This window comes from Danio rerio, chromosome 5, assembly GCF_049306965.1.
Source record: "Danio rerio strain Tuebingen ecotype United States chromosome 5, GRCz12tu, whole genome shotgun sequence".
NCBI lineage: Eukaryota > Metazoa > Chordata > Actinopteri > Cypriniformes > Danionidae > Danio > Danio rerio.
This window is the reverse complement of record NC_133180.1, coordinates 46,463,217-46,471,239: the sequence shown is the minus strand read 5'-3', so window position 1 is coordinate 46,471,239 and position 8,023 is coordinate 46,463,217.

Here is an 8,023-nt window from a genome sequence, read left to right as displayed (position 1 = left end):
TGGGTAGGCTAAATTGTCTGTAGTGTATGTGTGTGTATGATAGGTTGCAGCTGGAAGGGCATCTGCTGCGTAAAACATGAGCTGGATAAGTTGGTGGTTTATTCAGCTGTGGCGACCCCAAATTAATCAAGGGACTAACCCGAAAAGAAAATGAATGAATGAATCTTCTAAAATGTTTTCCTTTTGGTTTTGAGAACTGATTGTACTTTTTCTTGTCCACATTAAGTGTTTTGTCCACATTAAATCTGAAGTGTGCACTATATTCTACCTCTGAAATTCCCTTTCCATAGTCGAAATCCAGCATAAACGGGCTTATCTCCTGCTTTTGTCCCGGTTGGTTGCAGAGTCTCAAAGCCTGTTAGGGTTCTGGACGTGGTCATTTAGACAACAAAGAGACCAGCGCAATGAAATCTTGGCCTTGGACTTGGACTGTTTGTTCTGCAGAATAGCTGCAGGACTGAGCGGCCATGACATCAATCAGCCGCTTCCTCTGTAGGCTGCTCTATTGATCTCTCATGGGAACATTAAAACCATGTCAGAGTAATTGGTTGGAGAATTAAAGGAGAGAGTAACTGAGTGCAAAAAATATCACGTGTACACACAAAATAATAAAAAACTGGAGTAATGAGACATCGTCTTCTAACGAATGTTTCTAATTAGAGCATGAGGAATATTATGTTACTGATGACCAAAAGCATGGTTCAGAAAAGACACAATAATCTGATTCTCATTCTTTCCTATTATCTCATCTTTGAAGCTTCACTGAGAGGACTAAATCAGAGGCAACAACCATTACAGATTTAATACTGTTATCAAGAGGAACATTATTGTTTTTGACAAATGACTGCAAAAGAAAAAAAAAAATTGCTCCAGAGACAAGACATAATTCGATCATCATTTACTCTCCCTCATGTCTTTTGAAGTCATAATGATAGTCTTTCTTACATAAAAAGGGTTATTTATAGCAGAACAGCTTTTGGATTTCTGCACAATGAAGGCAGAAGGAGAATTTCCATGTGCATATATCACATTTTGGTCAGTTCCTCACACAGTGCTACTGTAATTTATGGGTTAATCCTCCAGTTGTCTTAGAGTTCTGTTAACCCCTTTTCCCTTTGGGTCACAGTGAGTACATTTACATGAACACCAGCAATCAAGGATGTATCTATATAGTGCTTATACTGTAGTTATACAAATGATACTACAATGACTATACTAAAACTGGTTAATTTTTGCCAGAGAGAGAGAAAGAGAAAGATAGAACATAACTCAAGGAAAACATTTTGCGTTTTGCATATCCCACATTGGGATAAAAATTGTGTTGGTCATTTGACACACAAATATTTTCACAACTTGCTAATAACATCTTGTTTTCATGACTTGCAAAGCCTAACCCCTTGCTTATCATGCCCTATTGTCTATTCCATACAAAACAAGGCAATATTACCATACCTTCATCATCAGAAATGTATTGTTGGATTATATCATGGGCTACACACCTGCCAAATGCAGGTAAATTTCAGCTATGGCAGTTTAGAGAACCACTTTGGCTGGTTGAAAATAATTTTTGAATTATAGTTCATCAAGAAGCAGCACCATTGGCAAAATAACTGTTCACGCTAGCAAAAGAAAGCAGGTAAATACCCAATGAGAGGATGATCTTTCGAACAGTGAGGCAGAGGCTTTTTTGAGGCTTTCTCACCAACAAGGGATTCAGTTTTGCGCGCACGGCTGATGTGATGTGCGCAAGAGTTTATAAAGCTTGAGCACTGCTGTTTCCTTGCGCTAAGCAAACGTGTCTGCAAATGCACTTGTGTGATCAGTTCTTTCAATTAGACTGGACAAAGTTGGACTGGTGCACACAGTCCTGCTGCTTTCAAAAGCTTCAGATTCTTTAAAAAAATGTCTTTTTGTAAGCAGCAGCAGTTGCTTCTTTCACTTTTGATCATACTTTGAACAGATTATTAATGGGGCAAACGTTAACTGTGTGCACGTGATCATACTTTCATTATCCCACACTGTATGCTTTAATTTGCATACTATTTTTTTTTTTAGTTTTTTATATATTGTTGAATTATCTTCCTTTACAATAACATTGCTTTAATAGGATATTAACTTACCATCTATGTATAGTCCCAGGCAGCAAAATTCATGTGGCTCAAATCCGGCCCACACCAGACACTTAAATCCAGCCCACATAGCGCATGAAATGATGGCAATAGGGCGGTCCACTCCTGTTTGCCATATGTGGGCCACAATTAAGCCAAAGACATTTCACATGTCAGCCAGAATTCAACCAAATGAACCAGAACTGAGCCTATTCTGGACCACATTCTGCTTTTATTCTGGCCCAGATCTGGCCTAAACCTTACACTTGGGTGTGGCAAAGTACAAAAATCCCAGCATGCATTGCATTATGAATACATTCTATAGCTTACTGATGCTCCAGTTTTTATTGCTTGCTGTTGATTCTGCTGTTTATGTTGATGTTGTTGATTTCGTCACTTTTAGTCTCCTTTTTGTGATGTTTGTGAGTTTTGTTCATTTTGTTAATTGTCACCGTTGTTGAGGTTCATACACTGATTATTGATGTCTCTGTATGCAGAAGTTGAACCATAGAATTTTTATAGCTTATAATTCTTCAAAATTCTGTGGCATGTGCAAGCATGGTATTATGTTACTTATAATAATGAATTAAAACATTGGTTATTATCAGTATATTGTATTATTTAATCACAGGTTGTGTCTCACTTAATTTTATTGTTGTATTTTTTTTTTACTTGCTTTAAAAAGTTACAGCAGCCCAAAAGAAAATTTATACTAAGAGGTTCAGGGCTATGAGCCTAACTAAAGCAAACACTTTTCTCCAAGATGGTGACTTTAGTCTATGTGGTCTATGTATGTTTTAAGATAACTGGGCCATGTTTGCTATATCTTCTCTGGGCCGCTTTAGGCTCACAGCCACATAAGCCAGAGCTAAAGGTGCCAAATATTTGCCAAAAGTGGCATATGTTTTAGGATAACTGGGCCACATATGACAAATCATATCTGAGCCACTATAGGCTCAAATTAACATTAGCCAGAGCTTACTGTGCCAAATATTTGCCAAAAGTGGCCCACATTTGTCTTAAGATAACTGGGCCACATTTGCATTTACATGTGTGAGCCACTTTTGGTTTAGATCCGGCAGGTGCTTCAGGCTACCCCGTACAAAAACCAGCAGACCGAGGAAGAGCTTTTTCCCCAGAGCTGTCTCCCTCTTGAACTCTGCCCCTCATTGACTGCTCTGCCCCTGCAATTGCTGCTATTGCACTGCTGGTTAGACCTAAACTGCATTTCAAGAGTTCACACTTAGCTGATAATCAATAAAGCGTATTTGACATGCTGTCCCGGGAGAGAGCCCTGAGCTCATAATATCCTCGAGCCCGGGGCTCCCTCCCGTTAGAAGGGCGAGAGGGGAATTCGAGGTCAGGTAGGTCTCGAGAACTCCCCTGCTTGTCACCGTGAGAAGTGTAAACTCAGTTTAAACTCAATTTGTTTTAGTCGATTGGCTATGGTTTATGTTTTTGGACGGTGGGAGGAAACTGGGGAACCCGGGGAAAACCCACGCGAACATGGGGAGAACATGCAAACTCCACACAGAAACACCAACCAGCCCGATGGGTTGGACTAGCGGTGTTCTTGCTGTGAGGCAACAGTGCTAGCCACTGGGCCACCGTGTCACCCGATCAGAAAAAGTGGGAGGATGTAGGGGTGGAAAGGGGGGGAGCTTCAAGACGAAGATAACTGGAGTGGAAAACTCAGGTTATTTATAATGCTTCCGTAATAATCTAATAGGGCTGATTACGGAGCTAAAAAGGTGCCAGCCGTGTTGATTATAAGCACGTGATCCTCTCAAAATTAGTTTATGAATAAACCACACTTTGTTGCATTGTACTTGTACATGTGTAATGACAATAAAGTTGAATCTAATCTAATTTAATGTATCATTGTGGGTTTATTATGTTGTGTAATCAGGATATTAAAATAAACGAAAAACAATTCTCCTTTCAAAGACCACCAATCACTTCACTGAGCAACAGTCACAGCATAAAAACACATCCATATCTCAGCAGGGTCTGTCATAATTTTGGGTCCTCTAGAAACATTTCTGTTGTGTGGATATCTGCTAGTGTTGGACCGATTTGCAGCGTGTCTCTTAAGTTGTTTGTGCTGTGACCAATTTGCAACACGTGTGCTGTCAAATTGATGAAGATTGTTTCTTTAGTTGCTGGTGTTTTTTTAATTGCATGTGCTTTCTTAAATTGCAGCATGTTAAGCTCTCTCGGCCACTGTAGTCTGGTGATCAAAAAAGTTCATGTCAAGCCCTTTACAGTTTATAGTGCATATACTGTAGTTATACAAATGATAATCAATACAAAAAAGACAGTTCCTATACTAAAACTGGTTAATTATTGGCAGAAAGAGAAGGAGAAATAGAGAGAACATTTCTCAAAGAAAACATTATGCGTTTTACATGACCCTCATTGGAATACAAATTGTGTACCCAAAACTTTAAAGTATCCTTTGACATTTGGTAAACAAATATTTTCACAACCTGCTAATACCATCTTGCTTTCATGACTTGCTATGCCTAACCCCATTCTAATCATGCCCCATTGTCTATTCCATACAAAACAAGTCAATATACCACACCATCATCATTAAAAATGTATGGTTGTATTTCTTTTTAAAAATCTGCCAGATTATAGTCTAATTGTACAGACAGACAAGCAGAAAATCTCACATCACATGGTGTGATATTCTGCTAAAAGTATCCACCTTAAAATGTGGTCATAAATGGATGGACATGGTCAGTAAGAAGGGAAAGCTGTGGCACTTAAAATGATGCTCATTTGGTACTAATAGGTCAAAAGTGTGTCAGGAAAATATCCCTCACACTAGTACATCACCACTGAGCCACTAATACGAGGCAGGATGGATCCATGCTTTTATGTTGTTTACACCAAACTCTGACAGTACTAGTTGAATGTTGCAACAGAAACCAAGATTAGAAAAGACAACTTTTTTTTTTTTTTTTTCAAATTGTCTCTTATCCATTTTTTACTGAGTCTGTGTGGACTTTCACATTGCTGTTCTCATGCAGCTGACATGAGTGTCACCAGCAGTGTTGGGTTAAGTTACTTTTAAAAGTAATATAATAATATTAATAATACCTTTTATTTTTAGGCGCCTTTCAAAGCACTCAAGGACACCTTACAGCAGATTACAAGTACATCATAAAAATACAAGCAGTAAAAATGACAATCAGCATAAAATTAAACCAGCAAATCATTAAAAGCTATCCTAAACAAAAACGTCTTTATCTGAGATTTAAAATTGGAAATAGAGTCCATCTGGCTAATGTGCAAAGGCAGGTAATTCCATAACTTTGGTGCTGTACAACTAAAAGCCCTGCCTCCAAATGACTTCATCTTAAAGTGTGGGACAGATAACAGTTCAGCAGAAGATGATCTCAGTGAGCGTGAAGGAGTGTACAATTGAAGATCAGAAAGATAGTGAGGGGCCAGGTTATGAAGAGCTTTGTATGTTAAGAGGAGGATTTTGTATTGTATACGATAGTGAACAGGAAGCCAATGCAGGTGAAAGAGAATTGGAGTTATGTGATCAGAAGTACGCGAGCAACTGTAGTCTATGAAGTTGTTTATCAGGAATACCAGAGAGAAGCGAGTTACAGTAATCAATCCGTGATGTAACCAAAGCATGAACAAGCACTTCAGTACTTTGTTGAGATAGTGAAGGGCGAAGTCTTGCAATGTTACGCAAATGAAAAAAGGCAGAACGTGAGATATTACTAATTTGAGAACTAAATGAGAGCATGCCATCCAGTATAACCCCAAGACTTTTCACGTGGGTTGAGAAATTGACTGGGGAGTTATCAACAAACAGGGTAAAAGATTGAGCTTTGGATAAAACAGATTTTGAGCCAACCAAAAAGGCTTCGGTTTTACTGGCATTTAACTTTAAGAAATTATTAGTCATCCATGTATTAATCTCATTTAGACATTTGGTAAGGTCAGAAGGAGGGGTGTGATGTTGTTGGTTTTGTGGAGATATAAACTTGTGTATCGTCTGCATAAAAATGAAAATGTATGCCAAAAGAACGAAATATATTACCTAAAGGTAGGATATAAATAATAAATAAAAGTGGCCCCAATACTGACCCTTGAGGAACACCATGAAGGACTGAAACAGGATCGGAGCGTCTATTCTTTATCTGCACAAACTGTTTTCTGTCACTTAAATAGGAAGAGAACAAGTAAAATGCGTTGTCAGCTATTCCTATAGAAGCCAGTCGTTCCAATAATAGTGAATGACTAATAGTATCGAAAGCCACAGTAATATCTAAAAGAATAAGTATGGACAGGTAACCAGAATCAGCAGCTAAAAGAAGATCATTTACAACCTTAGTGAGGGCTGTTTCTGTGCTTTGTTTAGGGCGAAACCCAGATTGAAAGTGCTCATAGATGTTATTAGTAAGCAGATGTGAGTGAAGTTGTGCTTCTATATATTATTATATTACATACATTATCTTAAGTAACTTAAAAACGACACATGCTGTGTAGTTTTCTGACTCTATTCTCTAAACCCTAGAGATGGCTGTATAGAAAGTCTCAGTAGATCAGTTATGACGCTATAAGCGGCTCAATTGTCTCTGGTCTTAACACTGCTCTGCTGCATTTAAATGTAATGTATGTATGCTAATTTAATCAATGAAGAGGGTTAAAAGCTAGGAGGTTTAAATATGTAAAGTACTTTAAAATTCATGGTCTTATTAAGACAAGCATTATATAAAACCTTTTTTTTCTCCTGAACACGCACACAGATACTTACACAAGTGTCTCAGTTTTTATGTGTGTGTTATGATCAATGGTAAAACAAGTATCAACCACTGTAAAAAATACTATAAGGTTTACTTAGAAATTGGATTTCATTTCCCAATAAACATGACCATTTGTCTTTATTTAAGATGCTACCTTTTGATTTAGGTTTTTTAGGACTGAAAGACATAAGAAAATCTCACAGAAAATTCCATCACAAAAATGGACACAAAAAGAGGCAAATCTACACTATATCCATTCACATATTTCAACCTCTCCTATCTAAGTCTGCATGTTCCAGACTATCTGAACTGCTCTGCACAAGACTTCAGATCTCTCACCTCCAAGGATTCAGTTTTATGTGTGTTCCTTGGGTCTTTCATGGTGTTAGCTTGGATCCTCAGTATTTTATGTTCAAGACTATTAAAGGAATAAACCGCTGTCCTGTCATAGTCTATTTTGGTACAGTATGTTGTACTCTAATTTGCATTAGATTTTCTATAGCTAATGTCAATAATATCAAAAGATTCCTCGAATATTTGTTATGTTTACATAAGAAAACAAGCAAGTCATTACAACATCTAACATAATCAGTTCATTCATTAATTTTTTTCTTGGCTTAGTCCCTTTATTAATCAAGGGTCAACACAACGGAATGAACCGCCAACTTATCAAGCATACATTTTATGCTGCGGATGCCCTTCCAGCTGCAACCCATCACTGGGAAACACCCAAACACTCTCATTCACACACATACACTATGGAAAATTTAGCTTATATAATCAATTTCATTATTTTATTGTATGCACTTCACCCTTTAATAGTTGTTTGTTACACTTGCCTATTCTCATATTAATAAAACACATTTTATTAAAATTCCTTGAACAACTCTTGCAAATTGGTATACAAACTGCAGTTTAATGCACCATGTGAGACAACCAAATAAATACAACGCTCAAACAAACAGTTGGAAAAATCTCATTCATTCATTTTGCTTTGCCTTAGCCCCTTTATTCATCAGGGGACCCTACAGTGGAATGAACTGCCAACTTATCCAGTTTATGTTTTACACAGCAGATGCCCCTCCAGCTGCTGCACAATAGTGGGAAACATCCATACACACCCATTCACACTCATGCACT